Source organism: Crocuta crocuta, unplaced genomic scaffold, assembly GCF_008692635.1.
Source record: "Crocuta crocuta isolate KB4526 unplaced genomic scaffold, BGI_CrCroc_1.0 scaffold134, whole genome shotgun sequence".
In the NCBI taxonomy this organism is placed as follows: domain Eukaryota; kingdom Metazoa; phylum Chordata; class Mammalia; order Carnivora; family Hyaenidae; genus Crocuta; species Crocuta crocuta.
In genome coordinates this window covers 2171346-2192939 of record NW_027530183.1, presented here as the reverse complement: position 1 = coordinate 2192939, position 21594 = coordinate 2171346, and the positions used below count along the sequence as shown (strand labels likewise).

The window sequence follows — 21594 nt, the reverse complement described above, 5'->3', positions numbered from 1 at the left end:
CTTATGTGTTACAAATGAGGTATTTTCTCTACCTCCAGACGGTATCGCTAAATTTAATTTGTAAAGGAGCTCTATTTAATTAACGGAAAGAGGTGATGCAAAGCTGGGCACTGTAAAACTCAGAAAGATAAAAATAACTCAAATGTTTTTTAAGTTCATATGATCTGGAATAAAATTCCCTATACTCAGGCTTTTACGTTATGCCATAATAAAGATGCCTCATAGCAAGGAACCCAACTGATGGTGGAATGAGATAAGGATCGACAAAGATTTAAGACACCTGACCCACTTCCCAGTAGTCAAAATAATGAAGAAAAGGGTGAGTAAGACGGACAGACACTGGAAATCCTAAAACCACCTCTTAAACACAAACACTGGGACCAACGCCCAACCCACTGCCTGCTCCTCCAGTTTCTCCAGAGGGCTGAAAAGCAACCAGAGAAAAAAGCCTGTTTTACAGGAGGAAAGTACAGGAGACAGAGAGAAAGGAATGTTAGTCCAAACTTTGACCCTGCCTGTGCCCTTGCCAGCAGCACCCCTGCCGCTTTGCCCCTCCTGTTCTGTACCACCATCAGGGTCACTCAAAACCGGCTCCTATACCACTGCCTCCTGCACCGTCCGCGCCTGCTCCTCCTAAAGCACCGCAAGCCGTTGGTCCCCTTCCTCATGAAGTCCAAACTAGAGCAGCTCTCAGATCAGCATGAACAGGCCTGCAGGCTCCCTTGGACTTGAACCGCTCACTTGAGACTTCCCCACAGGAGCCCCAGGTAAAACTGACAGCGAGTAACAGGAACAAATTCATTTAAGTGAACACAGGTACAACGTATTCAATATTGACGCTAACTCAAGGTTGTTGGTTTAATTAAAGTAGACACGTTTTGGCAGTTACCAACATCAAATGTAAAACAGATAATCAGCTTTTATTCTACCTGAATTTATTAAATTCACGTTCTATTTGTTTCAATTTGTCAGCAAAAATAACTTAAAATGCTATATGATTTTGCCTGTCAAATGAAGTTCTCATTGGTAATTGTTAAATGCAAATAGGTTAAATACATAAAAAGATTTATAACTTTCAAAATCTCTGGTAACTTAAAACTTTTGGTAGGCTAAATGAGAAATTGGGTTGAATTCATTGGGTATCTAAGTTTTTTCCAAATGAGATAAAATACGGAAACATTTAGTACTAACAATGCTTTTCTGCTTTTGTATTATTACTAAGAAACTAAAGATACTAAGGCTGGCTGGTAAATGACTTTATCCTTTATTGAAAATTATACTATTAAATATACACGTTTACAAAACTTATGAAATGTGTTCATAAATTTGCCAATGCAAAGAATTCTAGTGTAACAGCTCACAATCCTATTTAGTTTTCACTGAAGACTAAGGTTTCTAAGAGAGAAAACTCCACTGAATGTAATTAAGACTGCTGGAAATGATAAAGAAAGCAATTCTGTATGTAGGAAAGTAGGAGATGTGCAAGAAAGGTATAAGAAATGAAATTATAATTTTGTTGAGAGCAAAAAATAATTTTGTCCTAAAATAAGACTGATTGTTTTACAGGGGGAAGGCTTACAACAAAGTCTAAAAGAAAAGGAAAGTTGTAATCTGTGAAGGGGAATCTTTGGAAAAGAATTTTATGCATGGTCAGGACTGACTAAGATCAGAATAAATGAGTTTAAAAATAAACTTGCATAGAGAAAGAACAGGAAGAAGAGGAAAACTTCGTTTCGGGACACAGAGGGATCCAATTTCCAGCTGTGCAGCTAACCCTGAGCAGAACTCACTGGTCCCAGGCGACCCCGGGAGAAACCGGCCCTCTGCTCACCAGCCAGCTTGACCTGGAGGGGAAGTGGCACGCCTAAAGCCACTCCACCGCTCTTCTGGCTCCATTCAATTCTCAGTGGGGAGGGGAGAGGCTTGAAAATGCTTGGAAGGACTCGGCCTGCAGGTTTATATTTTGGGCGATATCAATGGGGGCGCCGACTAAGATCTGGAAACGAGGTCTGGCTTGGGACATAGAGCACGGCCACCTTAGCTACACCTGCGGCACAGGGAGATCGGACCCAAAAGAGTGAGTTGCAATGCTTGGTTCAAGAAGGGACTGGGGCACCACCATTTTTCTCCCCACCAACCACCAAGGCAGGACCTTAGGGAGTTACAGAGGGAGGCAGTGGAAGCTAAGACCCACCTACACCACGCCACACACATCCCCACTAGAGAGCTGCTTTTTTTTTTCTTTTTTTACTGGAGCCGGGGGCAAGACCAACATGGATGCACTACCGTGATTAATTCTAGATTAATTCTTTCTAATCATATATATTTTCCTTTGTCTCATTCGTATCCATCCCCTCTGCTGGACTGGGCACTCTGGTCACTGATTTGCTTAAACAGTCACATTTAATCCAGTCTCTAGATGTATATTCTACACCTCTACCATACCTTTCTATCTCTCTCTCTGGAATAATCAGACTACATAGTTTCTCTGAGTAACATTATCTTCGTTTCTTTCTCCTTGCCTCTTACCATATTCTCCTGTTTCTCTCTCTGAATTAAGCCTCTTATTCTCTCTGCCTGGTCATTTCTCTCCCAATTTCGCTTTCTCCCCACTCTGTCATTTCTCTCTTTGTATGTGCTCTTCCATCACCACTGCATACACCCAGCTCTTTATTTTTAGCTGGGAATTCTGGTTTTATGCTCTTAGACTGTCCTTTGTCTTTTGGGTTTTTTCTTTTTTCTTTTCTTCTTTTTTATTTTTACTTATTTTTATTCTTATTTTTATTATTTGTCTTTCCTACTTCCTCTTTTTTTCCTTCCTTTTTTTTCTTTTTCCCTTTCAGTTTGCATGTTTGTTGGATTTGTCTGTACATTTGTGTGCTTTTGTTCCCTGTGTGTTTGTCTGTTTTCTTTTCCAAGGCTCCTTCAAGAAACCAACCAAAGTACACATAGTGGAGAGTCCCAAACCACTATGAGTAGGGAAATAAAATAACCAAAGTCTAAATAAAGGAGACCAAGAGACACCATTCAAAAAGCACTCCCTGAACGGACAGTAAAAGAGCCTTCTTTAATACAGCAATACTCACAGGTGTAGAGTGCATAACAATAGCTTTTAAAACACACAAGAGATAGAAAGCTACCCAAAATGACGAAATGGAAGAACTGCCCTCTAAAGAAATTCCAGAAAGAAATGACAGCCAAAGAACTGCTCAAAACAGATATAAGCAACATAAGTGAATAAGAATTTAGAACAATAGTCATAAAATTAATCACTGGTCTTGGAAAAGGCATGGAACACATCAGAGAAACTATAGCTACAAAGACTATGGAGCTTAAAAATAGTTGTGATGAATTAAAAAATGCTATAAGTGAGATGCAAAATAAAATGGAAGTGTCCAATGCACGGATTGAAGAGGCAGAGAGGAGAATAGGTGAATTAGAAGACATAATTATAGAAAAAGAAGAAGCTGAGAAAAAGAGAGATAAACTGATCCAGGAACACGAAAGGAGAGTATAAGAGCTGAGCAATAAAATCAAACGGAACAATATCTATATCATAGGAATTCCAGAAAAGGAAGAGAAAGGGAAAGGCGCTGAAGAAGTCTTTGAACAAACTATAGCAGAGAACTTCCCCAATCTGGGGAAGGAAACAGACATTAAAATCCAAGAGGCACAGAGAACTCCCCTCAGACGTAACTTGAATTGATCTTCTTTACAACATATCATAGTGAAACTGGCAAAATATAAGGACAAAGAGAGAATTCTGAAAGCAGCTAGGGATAAAAGGGCCCTAACATACAAAGGGAAACCTATCAGAGTGGTGACAGACCTATCTACTGAAACTTGGCAGGCCAGAAAGGAATGGTAGGAAATCCTCAATGTGATGAACAGAAAAAATATGCAGCCAAGAATCCTCTATCCAGCAAGCCTGCCATTCAGAATAGAAGGAGAGATAAAAGTCTTCCCAAACAAACAAAAATTGAAGGAATTTGTCACCACAAAACCAGCCCTACAAAAAATCCTGACGGGGACTCATTGAGATAAATGTTGCAAGGAACGCAAGGTACCAGAGACACCACCATAAGCATGAATCCTACAAAGAACACAATGTCTCTAAACCCATATTTTTCAATAATAACACTGAATGTAAATGGACTAAATGCTCCAATAAAAAGACATAGGGTAGCAGAATGGATAAAAAAAACCCAAAATCTTTCTATTTGCTCTCTATAAGGAACCCATTTTAGACCTGAGGACACCATCAGATTGAAAGTCAGGGGATGGAGAAATATCTATCATGCTGCTGGAAGTCAAAAGAAAGCTGGAGTAGCTATACTTATATCAGACAAACTGGACTTTAAAGTAAAGGCAGTAACAAGGGATAAAGAAGGGCATTATATAATAATTACAGGGTCTATCAATCAAGAAGAGCTAACAATTATAAATGACTATGCACTGAATATGGGAGCACCTAAATACATAAAAACAATCACAAACAGAAACAGTTTTATGGTTAAGAATGTGCTNATCCAGCAAGCCTGCCATTCAGAATAGAAGGAGAGATAAAAGTCTTCCCAAACAAACAAAAATTGAAGGAATTTGTCACCACAAAACCAGCCCTACAAAAAATCCTGACGGGGACTCATTGAGATAAATGTTGCAAGGAACGCAAGGTACCAGAGACACCACCATAAGCATGAATCCTACAAAGAACACAATGTCTCTAAACCCATATTTTTCAATAATAACACTGAATGTAAATGGACTAAATGCTCCAATAAAAAGACATAGGGTAGCAGAATGGATAAAAAAAACCCAAAATCTTTCTATTTGCTCTCTATAAGGAACCCATTTTAGACCTGAGGACACCATCAGATTGAAAGTCAGGGGATGGAGAAATATCTATCATGCTGCTGGAAGTCAAAAGAAAGCTGGAGTAGCTATACTTATATCAGACAAACTGGACTTTAAAGTAAAGGCAGTAACAAGGGATAAAGAAGGGCATTATATAATAATTACAGGGTCTATCAATCAAGAAGAGCTAACAATTATAAATGACTATGCACTGAATATGGGAGCACCTAAATACATAAAAACAATCACAAACAGAAACAGTTTTATGGTTAAGAATGTGCTATAACAGGGGACTTTAATACTCCACTTACAGCAATGGATAGATCAACCAGACAGAAAATCACTAAAGAAACAACGGACTTGAATGACACATTGGACCAGATGGATCTGACAGATATATTTAGAACTCTACATTCTGAGGCCATGGAATTCACTTTCTTCTCAGGTGCACATGGCACATTCTGCAAGATAGATCACATACTGGGACATAAAGCAGCCCTCAATAAATACAAAAGAATTCAGATCATATCATGCACACTTTCAGATCGAAATGCTATGAAACTTGAAATCAATCCTAGGAAGAAGTCTGGAAAACCCCCAAAAACATGGAGGTAAAAGAACACCTTAGTAAAGAACAAATGGGCCAATCAGGCAATTAGAGAAGAAATTAGAAAATATATGGAAACAAATGAAAATGAAAATACAACAATCCAAACTCAATGGGATTCAGCAAAGGGAGTCCCAAGAGGAACTAAATCCAGGCCTATTTCAAGAATTTAGAAAAAACGAAGTACAAAATCTAACAATGCATCTAAAGAACTAGAAGGAGAGCAACAAGAACACCACAAACTCAGTAGAAAAAGAGAAATAATAAAAACCAGGGTAGAAATAAACAATAGAGAATCCAAAAAAACAGTTGAACAGATCAATGAAACCAAGAGTTGGTTTTTTGAAAAAATAAACAAAATTGACAAACCTCTAGCCAGGCTTCTCAAAAAGAAAAGAGAGAGCACTCAAATAGACAAAATCATGAATGAAAATGGACTGATTACAAGCAACCCCTCAGAAATACAAGCAATTATCAGGGAACATTATGAAAAACTATATGCCAACCAAGTGGACAACTTAGAAGAAATGGACAAATTCCTAAACACATACTCACTACCAAAATTCTCACGGGAAGAGATAGAAAATCTGAACAGACCCAAAACTAGTGAAGAAATCGAATCAGTTATTTAAAATCTCCCAACAAATAAGAGCCCTGGGCCAGATGATTTCCCTGGGGAATTCTACCAGACATTTAAAACAGAGTTAATACCCATTCTTCTCAAGCTATTCCAAAAAATAGAAATCAAAGGAAAACTTCTGGACTCATTCTACAAAGCCAGCATCTCTTTAATTCCCAAGCCAGACAGAGACCCAGCACAAAAAGAGAATACAGATGCAAAAATCCTCAACAAGATACTTGAAAAACGAATTCAACTGCACATAAAAAAAATTATCCACCAAGATCAAGTAGGGTTCATTCCTGGGTTACAAGGCTGGTTCAATATCCGCAAATCAATCAATGTGATACATCACATTAACAAAAGAAAAGATAAAAACCATATGATCCTGTCAAGAGATGCATAAAAAGCATTTAACAAAATACAGCATCCCTTCTTAATCAAGACCCTTGAGAAAGCCAGGATAGAAGGAACTTACTTAAACATCATAAAAGCCATCTATGAGAAGCCCTCANGTCCATCAACAGATGAATGGATCAAGAAGATGTGGTTTATCTATACGATGGAATACTACATGGCAATGAGAAAGAATGAAATCTGGCCATGTGTAGCAACATGGATGGAACTTGAAGGTGTAATGCTGAGTGAAGTAAGTCAGGCAGAGAAGGACAGATACCATATGTCTGCACATATTAGGTGGATTAAGAGGTACTTAATGCAGGACCATGGGGGAGAAGAAGGGGTAAAATAGTGGGGGAGAGGGAGGGAGTCAAACCATAAGAGACTCTTGAATGCTGAAAACAAACTGAGGGCTGATGGGGGTGGGGGAAAGGGGAAGGGGGGTGATGGGCAGGAGGAGGGCACTTGTGGGGATGAGCACTGGGTGTTATATGGACACCAACTTGACAATAAACTATTTAAAAAACAAAGAAAATCCATAAATAAAAGAAAAAGAACAACAAACAAAACCTAAAGCAGCATAAGGAGGAATATAATAAAGATTAGAGCAGACAGAAATGATATAGGAACTTAAAAAACAATAGAATGAGCGTATTCTTTGAAAAATAATAAAATTGATAAACCTCTGGTAAGACTAATCAAGGAAAAAAGACAAAGGACTCAATAAATAAATAAAATGAGAGAGAAGAAATCCTAACCAACACCACAGGACTACCATTATAAGAGAACATTACGAAAAATTATACGCCAACAAATGGAGTACCTAGAAGAAATGGATAAATTCCTAGAAATATATAAACTACCAAAATGGAAATAGGAAGAAATAGAACATTTGAGCAGACCTGATAACCAACAAAGAAATTGCATCAGTAATCAAAAGTCTCCCAATAAACAGAAGTCCGGGATCAGGCTTTATGGGCAAATACTACCAAACATTCAAGAAGAGTTAATATGTATTCTTCTCAAACTATTCCAAAAATTAGAAAAGGGGGAGAAAAACTCTCAAATTCATTCTAGCAGGCCAGCATGACCCTGAAGCCAAAATCAGATAAAGGAACCACAAAAAAAAGAGAACTATACGACAATTTTCCTAGTTAACATAGATGCAAAAATACTCAACAAAATACTAGCAAACCAAAATCAACAATACATTTAATAAAATCATTCACCATGATCAAGTGGGATTTATTCCTGGATTGCAACAGTGGTTCAATATTTGAAAATCAACCAACATGATACATCACATCGATAAAAGAAAAGTAAGAACCATATAATCATTTAAATAGGCACAGAAAAAGCATTTGACAAAGTACAATAGCCATTCATGAGAAAAACTCCCAACAAAACAGAGGGATGGTGGGAACATATGTCAACATCATAAAGGCCATATACAAAAACCCACAGCTGGTATACTCAATGGAGAAAAGCTGAGAACTTTTCCCCTATGGTAAGAACAAGACAAGGATTTCCACTCTCGCCACTTTTTTTTCAACATGGTATGGTACTGGAAGTCCTAGCCACAGCATCAGACAACAAAAAGAAATAAAAGGCATCCAAATCTGTAAGGATTTGGATGTAAAAGTTAAACTTTTACTATTTGCAGACGACATGATGCTGTATAAAGAAAAACCCAAAAGATTCTCCCAAAAAATAGTAGAACTGGTACATGAATTCTGTAAAATCACAGAACACAAAATGAATGTACAGAAATCTGTTGCATTTCCATACACCAATAATGAAGCAGCAGAAAGAGAAATTTAAAAAACAATGCTATTTAAATTGCACCAAAAACAATAAGATGCTTGGGAATAAACCTAACCAAAGAGGTAAAATATCTGTACTCTGAAAAATAAAACACTTATGAAAGAAATTGAAGATGATACAAAGAAATAGAAAAACATCCCATGCTCATGCATTGGAAGAACAAGTATTGTTAAACTGTCTATACTACCCAAAGCAATCTACACAGTTATGCAATCCCTATCAAAATACTAACAGCATTTTTCACAGAGCTAGAAGAAACAATCCTAAAATTTGCATAGAATCACAAAAGACCCTGAAAAGCCAAAGCAATCTTGAAAACGGAAAGCATAGCTGAAAGCATCACAATACCAGATTTCAAATAATATTACAAAGTGGTAGCAATCAAAACAGTATGGTGCTGGCACAAAAACAGACACATAGATCAATGGAACAGAATAGAAAACCCAGAAATGAACCCACAGCGATTTGGTCAATTAATCTTCAACAAAGCATGAAAGACTATCTAATGAAAAAAAGAGTCTTTTCAACAAATAGTGTTGGGAAAACTGGACAGCTACATGCATTAGAATGACACTGGACCACTTTCTTACACCACACACAAAAACAAATTCAAAATGGATTTAAGATCTAAATGTGAGACATGAAAACATTAAAATTCAGAGGTGAACACAGGCAGTAACCTCTCTGATATCAACTGCTGCAACTTTTTTCTAAACGTGTCTCCTGAGGCAAGGGAAACACAAACAAAAATAAATTATCGGTACTGTATCAACATAAAACTTCCGCACAGTGAAGGAAATAATTAACAAAACTAAAAGGCAACTTAAGGAGTGAGAGAAGATACTTGCAAATGACATATGATGAAGTGTTAGTATCCAAAATCTATAAAAAAAACTTATACAACTCAACATCCATAAAACAGATAATCCAATTAAAAAGGGCCAGAAGATATGAACTGGCACTTCTCCAAAGGAGACACACACATAGCCAACATCTGAATCATCACACACCATCAGGGAAATGCAAATCAAAACTACAATGAGATATCCCCTCATATCTGTGAGAATTGGCTAAAACCAACAACACATGAAACGAGGTGTTGACAAGGATGTAGAGAAAAAGTAACCCTTGTGCACTGTTGGTGGAAATGCAAACTGGTGCACCCAGTGTGGAAAACAGTATGGAGATTCCTCAAAAAGTTGAAAATAGAACTACCCTATGATCTAGTGATCACACTACTGGGTATTTACCCAAACAATGCAAAAAAAAAAACAAAAAAAAAACACTAATTCAAAGGGATATATGCACTCCTATGTTGATAGAAGCATTATTTACAATAGCCAAGATATGAAAGCAGCCCAAGTATCCGTCAATCAGTGAATGGATAAAGAAATTGTTCTGTGTGTACAATGGAATATTATTCAGCCATAAAAGAATGAAATCTTGCCATTCGCAATGACATGGATGAAACAGGGAGTATAATGCTAAGCAAAATAAGTCCATGAAAAAAAAGACAAATACCATATGTTTTCACTCATAAGTGTAATTTAAGAAACAAAACAAAAGAGCAACAGGACAAGAGAGAGAGAAAGAGACAACTCAAGAAACAGACTCTTAACTATAGACAACAAACTAATATTGACCAGAGGGGAGACAGTAGTGAGGATGGATTAAATAGGTGATGGGCACTTGTGATGAGCACTGGGTCATGTATGGAATTGTTGAATCACTATATTGTATAAATGAAACCAATATAATACTAGATGCTAACAAACTGAAATTAAATTTTAAAAAGTACACCAGTATAAAATTAAAATTTGGTTTTTCCCTCTTTTAAAAAGACAAGATTTTCTTAGATTATTGATCTGCTCCTGATAAGAAATTACATTTTTTTTTCTTTATCTGCCCAGAAAAACAAGGTTTCTACATTTGTTTTATCAGGTCCCTAATTACCTAAGAAAACTAAAACTTGTCAATATTAAAGGAGCTGGGGTTTTGCTAAGAATTATATGACCTTGTATAGAATCTCTTAATGCCATTTTGATTAAAACTTAAGTTTTGTAATGATCTGTAATCCTATTTAAGCATGGTTTTTTTTGATATTTTTTATATTTTTAGCAAACTTTTTGATATTTTTAGCAAATTTCTCAAAACTTTAAATTCTAAATAAAGTTTTTGTGACTAATTAGTCTTGTTTATTTGGTGTTTTAAGTTACATGGGAAGCACTGTCAAACAAAAAATGATAAATCTTCTTAAGTTATATTATGTGGGTAAATGCTATACAGCTGTTCCAGAAATTATAGACAATTCCTAAAGTTTTAATATGTCCTGGCATAATATCATCATTTCAAATGTGTGCTACAGAAATAACTAGATTTCCTTGTCAACTGCATTATAATGAACTTTCATCAGATCTTTAACCATGTCCACCTTTGAATCTTTTGTCATTTATAGTTACTGTCTGATGCTCTTATAAAATGTTTAATCTTCAAAGAGATTCACAAAAAGGACTTTTGACAACTGTAGGTTTCTGACCCTTAAGATCTCAGAACTAAACCAAGAATTTCCAGGACTACCAAAAAAAAACCTGCACTCAAACAAAACAGAAATTAATTACATGAGACTAAATGAATTAAGAAAAAAATGATTATATTTTTTACAACCGATTTAAAACTGCTGATTCTCTGCTCATCCAGATTTAAGGAAACTTCTTTTAAAATATCTATGATTTACAAAAACATGATAAAATACTCCTTCCTGAACATATGAAAACATTTATCTTTTCTCCTACTTGAACTCTCCAGAATTTAGAAACTCTCAGTAATTATTCTTGCTTTCACAGCAATTATAATTATTTGTATAAGCATAATAAGAATCTGTTCTCCCTGTTACAGGACACCATTGAAAACATTGGTTATATTACCAAGGCTCTGACTGGAACGTCATATTTGAGAGACACATATGTAGACTCAGATATGACCAGACAGCTTTAAGGAATTGAAATTGACTTTATGGAGCCAATAAAGCCCCTTGGAGGTGTTGGCCTGATACTACACGTACAGACTTCCCAGCAACTTTACCAGGCAAGTAAAGAATATCACTTCCTGGCAGAGGTACAAACCTTGGGAAATTTGGGGGACCTGAAGAAGAGAGGAATTCACCCAAATCTATAGGTATTATAGTAGAATCTGATGGCAAGTATTTGGTTTGGCTCTTGGCCTTAAAAAAATTAAAGGTTCAAACTGAAATTCCTTTAAAAAGTTCCAATAAAGCAGGTTTAAAAGAACTGATATATTCAATTACTATTCTTGTTATAAATACTTACGTAAATACTTAGGTAAATAATCAGGCCAAGTTTGTTAAAACTGGACTTATTTTACAAACAAACCAGTCTCAATTGGGCTATCTTTGATGGGAATGAAGGTGACTTTAGAGAGAAAGGTTATATTTCAAAAACACACCTTTGTGGATATTAGATTCTAGTCCTGATTAATTATCTTTGAGAGTTTGCTGCTTGCCTATAAAATTGGGCTGGATCCTGAATTCTTCTGGTTTCTTCAACTATATGGCTATGACTCTCCAAACTAAGGTTTCCTATCTTCTCCCATTCTCTTATCTTAAAATCATTAAGAACTAAAACTGCCCTTCTTCTTGAAGTCCTGCAAACTGACAACCTGAGATAACCTTTAGAGAAACTGCCATACGTATATAGACAATCTTGGTGCCTTTGCTCAATGAGCCACTCAAAAGGATGATCAGAGACATGTTAACTACAAAGCAGAAAAGCCCATCAGACTTCTGCTGCCTGCTTCCATTCCATTTCTGGATGTTGATTGTGTATCCTGTGACTTTACTCAATTTGTTTATCAGTTCCAGCAAATTTTTGTCAGAGTCTTTTGGATTTTCTATAGAGTGTCATGTCATCTGCAAATAGTGACAGCTCTACTTCTTCCTTATCAATTTGGATGCCTGTTATTTCTTTTTGTTGACTGACTACTGAGACTAGGATTTCCAGTACTATATTAAATAACAGTGGTGAGAGTGGACATCCTTGTCTTGTTCCTGACATTAGAGGGAAAGCTCTCAGTATTTCCCCACTGAGTATGATATTAGCTGTGGGTTTTTTGTATATGGCCTTTATGACATTGAGATATGCTCCCTCTATCCCTATTTTGTTGAGGGTTTTTATCAAGATGGATGTTGTACTGTATCGAAGCTTTTTCTGTATCATTTGAGAGGATCATATGGTTCTTATCATTTATTTTATTAATGTGGTATATCCAGTTGATTTATTTGCAAATATTGAACCACCTTTGCAACCCAGGAATAAATCCCACTTGAATGTGGTGAATGATTCTTTTAATGTACCGTCAGATTCAATTTGCTAGTATTTCGTTGAGAATTTCTACATACATGTTCATCAGGGATATTGGCCTGTAGTTCTCTTTTAGTGAACAAACTAGATTTTAAACGAAAGACTGTCACAAAAGATGAAAAAGGGCAGTATATCATAATAAAGGTGACAATCCAAGATGATCTAACAATTGTAAATATTTATGCCCCCATCTTGAAAGCACCCAAGTATATAAAACAATTAATAACAAACATAAATGAACTCATTGATTACAACACAATAATAGTATTACAACAACAATAATAGTAGGGGACTTTCACACCCACTTACAGCAATGGACAGATCATCTAAGCAGAAAATCAACAAGGAAACAATGGCTTTGAATGACACATCAGACCAGATGGACTTAACAGATATATTTAGAACATTCTATCCTCAAGTAGCAGAATACACATTCTTTTCAAATGCACATGGGACATTCTCCAGAGTAGATCTTTTACTAGGTTCCAAATCAAGCCTCAATAAAAAGACTGAGATCAGATTGAGATCATACCATACATAGTTTCTGGCCACAATGCTATGAACTTGAAGTCAGCCACAAAAAAAAATTTGGAAATACCACAAATACATACAGATTAACAGCATTCTACTAAAGAATGAATGGATTAGCCAGGAAATTAAAAAACAAATTAAAAAATACATGAAAACAGGTGAAAATGAAAACATGACAGTCCAAAACCTTTGGGATGCAGCAAAGGAGGTCATTAAAGGGAAGTACATAGCAATATAAGCCTACCTCAAGAAGTAAGAAAAATCTCAACAAACCTAGCCTTACACCTAAAGCTAGAAAAGAACAACAAATGAAGCCTAAAACCAACAGAAGAAAGGAAAAAATAAAGATCAGAGCATAAATAAGTGATATTTAGAAACCAAAGAAAACAAAAAAACAAAAACAAATAAATAAACAAACAAAAACAGTAGAACAATTCAATGAAACCAGGAGCTGAATCTTTGAAAAAATTAATAAAATTGACAAATCCATAGCCAAACATATCAAGGGAAAGGACCCAAACAAATAAAATCATGAATGAGAGAGAAATCACAACCAATGCCACAGAAATACAAACAATTATAAGAGAATATTATGCAAAATACATGCCAGCAAATTGTACAATCTGGAAGAAATGAGTAAATTCCTAGAAACATGCAAACTACCAAAACTGAAACAGGAAGAAATAGAAAAATTTGAATAGACTGATAGCCAACAAAGAAACTGAGTCAGTAATCAAAAATCTCCCAACAAACAAAAGTTCAGGACTTCACGGGGGAATTCTACCAAACGTTTAAAAAATAATTAATACCTATTCTTCTCAAACTATTCCAAAACAAATAAATGGAAGAAAACCTTCCAAACTCATTTTATGAGGCCAGCATTGCCCTGATTCCAAAACAAAATGAAGACTCTCTCTGAAATTTTTAAAAAGGTTTATTCATTTTGTATCAACAGCTCTCAGGTCTAAGAAGGTGAACTTTCAAGTTGCAAATTATCAACTGGAATCCCTAAGCTTTTCAGGTCCCAGAAGGGCTATGCCTCAGGAATACAGGCGATTCAGAAATAGACCAACTTCTACTGATCCATTCATACTTGATTTGTCTGTAAGGAGAAAAGTTAAATTCACCTGAAAGATATCATCATTCAAATTTTCAATTAAAAAAATTACCAGACATGCCAGAAAACAGAACCTAATGTTCTAAAAACAAGAAAATAGAAATAGACCCACAGGTAATGCAGACTAAAGTCATCGGACATTGACATTAAAATAACTGAGTAATGTGTTTGAGAAAATGAATAAAATGATAGATTATCACGAAAGAACCAGAACCATTATTGAAGGTTTATTGAAAAATCAATAGATGAGTTTAACAGCAGTTTAAACACAGATTAGAAAAGAGAATTAGTGGAATTGGTAGACTCATATGCAGCAAACATCTAGTTTGAAACATGGATGAAAATTATCAATATGGCGGGGGGGGGGAGAATCTTCCAGACTGACCTAAGAAATATATGGGATATGATGAAAAAGGTCTGGCATACATGTAACTGAAGACCTGAAAGTGGAAAAACTGTAATAGAGTCAATATTTTAAGAAATACTAACCATGCATTTTCTAAAACCAATGAGGTCCTCAAGCCACAAACTGAAGAAGCTCAAGGAACATCAAAGCAGGATAAATAAAAGAAAACCACACCTGGGCATATCATAGTAAAGCAGCTAAAAAACAAAGGAAGAGCTGAATAATTGTTTCTGTACCCAGAATCTGCTCTACTGTCATCACATTCACAACACTCCATTCAATTTTGATAACTGGTAAAGTAGGAAACCACCTAAAGACTGACACTCAGGAAATTAAAGGTAAGATAGCTTTAGTTTTAATCTGTGAATACAATGAATGGTAATAATTAGCCCAAATCCTATTTTCTTAAAGCAGTGAAAGCAAAGGTACAAGGTACAAGTAATCTATAAACCTTACATCTTGACTTATAACCTTCTTAAACTATCTCCCCATGTCTTCAGAGGCCAAAATATGTCAGTTCTAATGCCAGCCATCACTTCTACCACCAACGCCATTTAATGTTTAGCACTGAGTAAGCCACTAATCCTTTCCTAAGACTCATTAAGAGAATCAAATAACACCAAATCTAAATAGGACATTGGCTCAAGACGGAAATTTGTAAGAGATTTTTTGAGATTTTTCTGCTAATAAAAGGCACCAACTGGAACTAAAGTTCCCAAGAAAGATCGTCTATGCCCCTACAAGGCAGATGGCTAAAACTTTTCAATACAATCACATTTTAAAGGGTGTGCATACAGAATGCCTTCATCGTGATAAGATTGAGATTCACACTGTCTAGGAGCTGCTTGGTTCCTCATTAGGATTCCAACAACCTTGCTCAGAGAGACAGCTTGGCTTCAGAAATTCATTAGTCACAAATCAACAGATTAGACAGGTATAACCTAGCCACACTGTCCAGCTAAAGCACATTACACATACACACACACACACACACACACACACACAAACACCAACAACAAAGTCTTTATTTCCAACACCATTTGGAACAATGCATTACTCCAAGATGAAACAAAAAAATATATAGTAATGATCATAAAACAAAGAAAATACAACAACCTCAGTACCATATTAACTTCAAAGTGCTCAATCTCCAGTTAATACCATATACTGAGTTTAGATAAGTCACCAAAAGAAACTGCCTCCAAGTAAACATTAATCTTTCCCTATGTTCAGAAGCTTTCTGGGCATATGTGTTGCTACCATTGAATTAGCCTTATCTTCTTTTATATATAAAAAACAACCTAAATCACATCTAGATTTCCCTATCACAAAAATTGTCCCAACTTGTTGCTGTTTCCTTCCTTCCAGAGCATCTGCTGGTTCTAATTGAGTTCTTTTCCCTTTCTGTGTCCTAAACCCACTGCAAAAACATTTATTAAGCTACAATTTTCACAATATTATAATTCTGTTCTGAAATTTGTCTACAAATGCCTTTCCATAACATTGAAACAGTGATTTAATAAACAAGAGGCATGTATATATCACTGCAAAAAAATAAGCCTTATACATTTATGTATATATTTAATATTTGTAGAGTCAGTTTCCCAAGGCCCATAGAACCAAGTGTGCACACAGCACTACATACACACATCACCATATTCAAATCAAATGGATTTATATTAAGTGTCAAATTAGATGACATAAAATTTATAACCAGATACACAAAATATGAATTGAATTATGAATATAGTTGATAATGGGTACAATAATATAATAAAGATGAAAGAAGTATCCAAATGGCTTAAAAATTCACCTGAACCCAGCCTACTCTTTATCTGTCCTGATTATATCCCTTAGCCCAGTGGAAAAGCTCTTTCACACATGACTGAGGGGCTTTAATGAGATTCTTTTCCACTTTCCAGCTGTCCCTTTTTTGGTGGCTTATCTATGTCACCTTTACTCTCTTCTTATGGTATTCTAAATGCTGATGCCAAATTTTTATTTTTTTGAAAAGTTTGAACAGTCTCCTGCCACAGATGGGGCACGTCTATCATAAGAATGATAACCTGCATTTAAAATACTATTCTTCTCTATTTTACTCTTCACTACACTCATAATCTGATAGTGTACTATAAGCAGAATGCATAATACAATGGAAACTGCACTTAGATAAGAAAAGCACACAGGGTTGGGGCGCCTGGGTGGCCTAGTCGGTTAAGCGTCCGACTTTCACTTAGGTCGTGATCTCGTGGTTCATGGGTTCGAGCCCCGCGTCGGGCTCTGTGCTGACTGCCAGCTCAGAGCCTGGAGCCTGTTTCAGTCTGTGACTCCCTCTCTCTCTGACCCTCCCCTGCTCACGCTGTCTCTCTCTCTCTCTCCTAGAAATAAATAAAACATTAAAAAAAAAAAAAGAAAGAAAAGCACACAGGGTAATTCTAAAGTTCTCGGCCAGACACCTGTCCACAGTCATAACTATTGCTCATGCTAAGAGAAGCCAGAGTAGCCTCAGGTCAAGAATTCAGTGCTGTCCTCTTACATTTTTTTCCTAGGGATAATACTAGTAAATGGAAAGTTTCTACTCTGCCTCGTAGGCATAAGGACATGCTGTCTAAGCACATACCTCCTTCAAATACTTACTATAATGTCAAGAGATTAAATCCTGACAAGGAGTTAGGAGTCTCAAGTCACTGTTGGGTCATCATTACAAAACTTATGAATGGACAGAAAGCAGAACCTAGCAGATTATTGAGCACTGTTAGAAAAGGAACTTAAAATCTGAACGTCCACAACATAACTTCCATAAATTATCCCTTGCATTTCAAAAGTATCAATCAATGGATTTTTCATGTTATTTGCCACATCCACCTTGAACCATCGAATGTTGACCAGGTCCAAAGGCTACTCAGTAACCGTAGAGAGTTAGAATCAGATTGCTGAAGTCTTCAGGACAAGGAAACAGTCCCAGTTTGGCACTCTAGGCCCCTAAGCATTGCAGCAGTGACCTGGGAAACACAGCATGAAGTACAAAGTCAGCCAGAGAGGAAGAGACCCCATCATGGAAGGTCTGTACAACCAATTAGACCCCACTGAGGTATTAGAAGCAGGACTCCAGATCTTAACCATGTTAAGTGACCACTCTGGCAGCACTGTGAGGCAAATGCAGCAAGAAGGGCCAGTTAGGAGGCTATTGCAGCAACTCGGTAAAACATACTTGGACAAGGAGATGAGCTGGGTAATGACAGAGAGGATATCAAAAACCCAAAGACTCCGTTCCAACGCAGCTAAGTTTTAGATGCCAGGGAGACATCTGAGAGAGAGATAGATATCTTTGGTTAAAAACAGGGCAGGAGCACCTGGCTGGCTCTATCCGGTTGGTACAGCACATGACTCTGGATCTCAGAGTTAGGAGTTTGAATCCTACATTGGGTATAGAGATTACTTAAAAATAAAAGCTTTAAAGGAAACTGAGAACCATAAATAAGACTTGTGGATGACAAACTCCCTCCCCCTCCCCCACTTTCGTGGGGTCTTCAACATTCAATAATGTATTATTCTTTTATTTTTTAAATATTTTTTATTTTTTTCTAGGAGAGAGAGAGAGACAGCGTGAGCAGGGGAGGGTCAGAGAGAGAGGGAGTCACAGACTGAAACAGGCTCCAGGCTCTGAGCTGGCTGTCAGCACGGAGCCCGACGCGGGGCCCGAACCCACGAACCGCGAGATCACGACCTAAGCGAAAGTCGGACGCTTAACCGACTAAGCCACCCAGGCGCCCCTATTATTTTTTAACAAAACGCTACAGACTCACATTTGATTGAGCATCCAAATATAAACTGTTTTCCAAGAGTCATCTATGGGTTGACACTGCCATACACTATTGTAAAGTTTAGTTGTTGGCAGCTACAGTGAATTTTCAGCTCCTTAACCTTCTCTCCCCTAATGATCTTGTCCTCCTTAATATCTTATGCTCCCAACCCTGGCACTGTCTTCACACTCACCTATGTTTCTCATCTTTTATCCATCTCCTATCTTTCTGGCCCACTCCCTCTACTTATCATAGGACAACACCCCTAGGACTCCTGATCCCACCGAAAGTTAACCCTCTACTCTCCTCATAATTTCTTTAAAGACATTTGCACATCACAAAGATATAACCGATGCATATCTTTAAGCTATGGAACTTTAAAAAATCCTGCCTTCTTATCAGAGCCTAATAAATAAAAGTTAATGTGTTCACTGTTTTGTAAGCACTTACGGGTCATCATTTGAGAAAAACTGGGAACTTTAAAAAACTCCAAACTCTGAAAATTTTAATGTCTAAAATTTAAGGCATTATTCTTTTTGTAAAGATGCACTTGCTAGGTCACAAATCTATTAAACTTAAAAGCCCAAAGTAACCCCAATAACATACCTCAATATAAATTGAGCCTGGAGCATTCTGTGGTATCAGAAAGTAAGGATGGTGTGCCTGGGTGGTTTAGTCAGTGAAGCATCTGACTTCGGCTCAGGGCATGATCTTGGGGTTTGTGAGTTGAAGCCCCATATGGTGCTCTCTGCTACCAGTTTGCAGCCCACTTTAGATCTTCTGTCTCCCCTTCTCTCTGCCCCTTTCCTGCTCGCTCTCTCTCTCTCATAAATGAACATTAAAAAAAAAAGTAAGGATAAACCTTTAAAGTTGGGGCAAGGAGGCAAGGGGAATGGTGGTGTATCAAAAGGATACATAGGCCAACCTGAAAGAAAGTTCTAGTGGCCAAAGCTGGAACAGGTTGAGCAGCAAGTTAAATAGTGACAACACTGGATTATAACCCATAAAATAACAAATATCCATGAATTTGTTCTGATACAAATAGTTGAATAACCAAATGGGTAAGAAGAATCAGTAAACTTAGGAGAGAAAAAATTATAAACCACTATTAGAACAACATAGTACATCAAGTTCCACCAATGGATAATAAAATTAGTGAATAAAAGTTTAAAGAGAAAGAGGATATTTGCATAGTCCAAATTTAAGTCTAAGCAGAAACGAGGTATTTGCATAGTCCAAGTATCTCTCCCAAAATATCTAATAATTACAAAGCGAAAAATAACTTTCCACTGGGGATCTGGCGAACAGCACTTTAACCAAGGTTTACATCAGCAATAAGACGTCATGTACCCCTGACATAATGAACTGACATTCCTTCTGGTATTTTTTCCCCAAAATGCATTACCTCAACCTAATCATGAGAAAATATCAAGTACTAATGGAGGAGCATTCTACAAAATATCTGACCAGTACCTTTCACAAGTTCCTAAAACTTGATCTTGAATGAAAAAAGGATAGCGAAAAGCCAGTGAAATCCAAGTAAGTCTATGGTTTTGTTAATAGTATTACAGTATTGTTCCAATGTTAATCTTATCAGTTTTGACAATTTTACTATAGTTATACAAGATGTTACAGGAACTCTCTGTACCATATTTTTCTGCAACTTTTCAGTAAGCCTAAAAATTATTTCAAAACAACAAATTAAAATCAATAATGAAATAACTTCAATATTTTTTCAAAGTTTATGATGGAAGCATGACTTCAGACTTAAAATGCCATCTTTGTTCTTGAAAACCTCAAGAGCTATGCAAACCAAATCACAGCTTTTCAATGCATTCTGAAAAGTATTGTTTTATAAAGGATAAACAAATCAATAACATCTTTTTCTTTTACTCCGGCATATTTATGATTAGCTGAAATTCATGATATAAGAGTAATGAGATCCAGCTAAAAACCAAGTGGGCTATCTCTATATGCACTCAGAAGGAAGTAAAAACAGGAAGCTTACCTTTTCTAAACTATTCTGCAGAAGTGATTTTTGCCTTTTCCTTATTTAGGTGGAAACTGTAGAGGGAGATAAGCATAGCAATTTGCTTTTTGTTGAAAAATTCAAACCACTTCAATTTGCCTCTGGGATGGGGTGGCATTCTAGGAGGTAAGACGGAATATGTCTCCCTGTTGGTGGGGTGGGGTGGGGAGATATGTATCTATATCTGATGTCAGAACAGAATGAGTAGTCTGTAGCTCCAGGGAACAGCTAAGTAGCAAGACCAGATCTATACAGCAACTGGAGTGGGTCAACTGGCCTTAGGTTTCTGATCAATATTGCGTGTATCAAACGGATTCTACTCCTAATTTAGATTTGATATGGAAGTGGTGAGTGGTTTGGCATGATAACAATAGTACTATTAGATTTAGGTATGACTGAAATGATGTCATTAGATTTTTAACTATAATTAGCTTACTGGTTTAGGATTTCTGAAATGTTTTATTTGAGGTACACTGGGAAGACATATACAGTATCCCCATGTGATGAAAGCAGGATAAATGGATCAGAAAGATTATAAATCAAAGTCAGGTGGCAGGTTTGCAGAACCAAGAAAGATTCCAGTCTCTAGACTTCCTTGCGCACAGTGCGTATGCATTAAAATAATGAACATATATTATTTCCTAGATTCTTGCATTTCCTGCAGTTTTATTCCTTCTGTATTTATTAGTAACAGGTAGGTATTAGGAACAAGTTATTAGTTATTAAAAGCAAGAAGTACATCTACATGTACATGTATATACATGTATACATGTATAGCTTGAACATTATTTAATAATAATAATAGGATAATAATGGAAATATCTTTAGCATTCCCAGTGATGGGCCACATCGGAATATGAAATGTCCTCAGGACACCTGAAACTCTGCACTACTACTCTGGTTGACTCCCAGCAGACCCATATTCCACTTCTAGACTCCTTAAATAAAATATAGATCCCTCTCATCCCAATCTACATGTTCTCTGGTCCCATGAAAAACTGTGGTCCAGAGACATGACAAAGTTAGAAA

The 21594-nt window shown here is 36.5% G+C and overlaps 1 protein-coding gene across 3 annotated transcripts in view; it reads right to left on the bottom strand.

The window, feature by feature from the left end:
* Positions 1 to 21594, bottom strand: part of ABCG2 (ATP binding cassette subfamily G member 2 (JR blood group)) — a 139929-nt gene that overhangs the window by 47524 nt on the left and 70811 nt on the right. Inside the window, exon 1 of one of the 3 annotated variants that reach the window (XM_077765125.1) lies at positions 19143 to 19161. The exons of the other annotated variants lie outside the window; for them this stretch is intronic. The gene's annotated coding sequence lies outside the window, so the exon portion shown is untranslated. Of the gene's footprint in view, positions 1 to 19142; positions 19162 to 21594 lie in introns of those variants that run through there. 3 annotated transcript variants of the gene reach the window in all.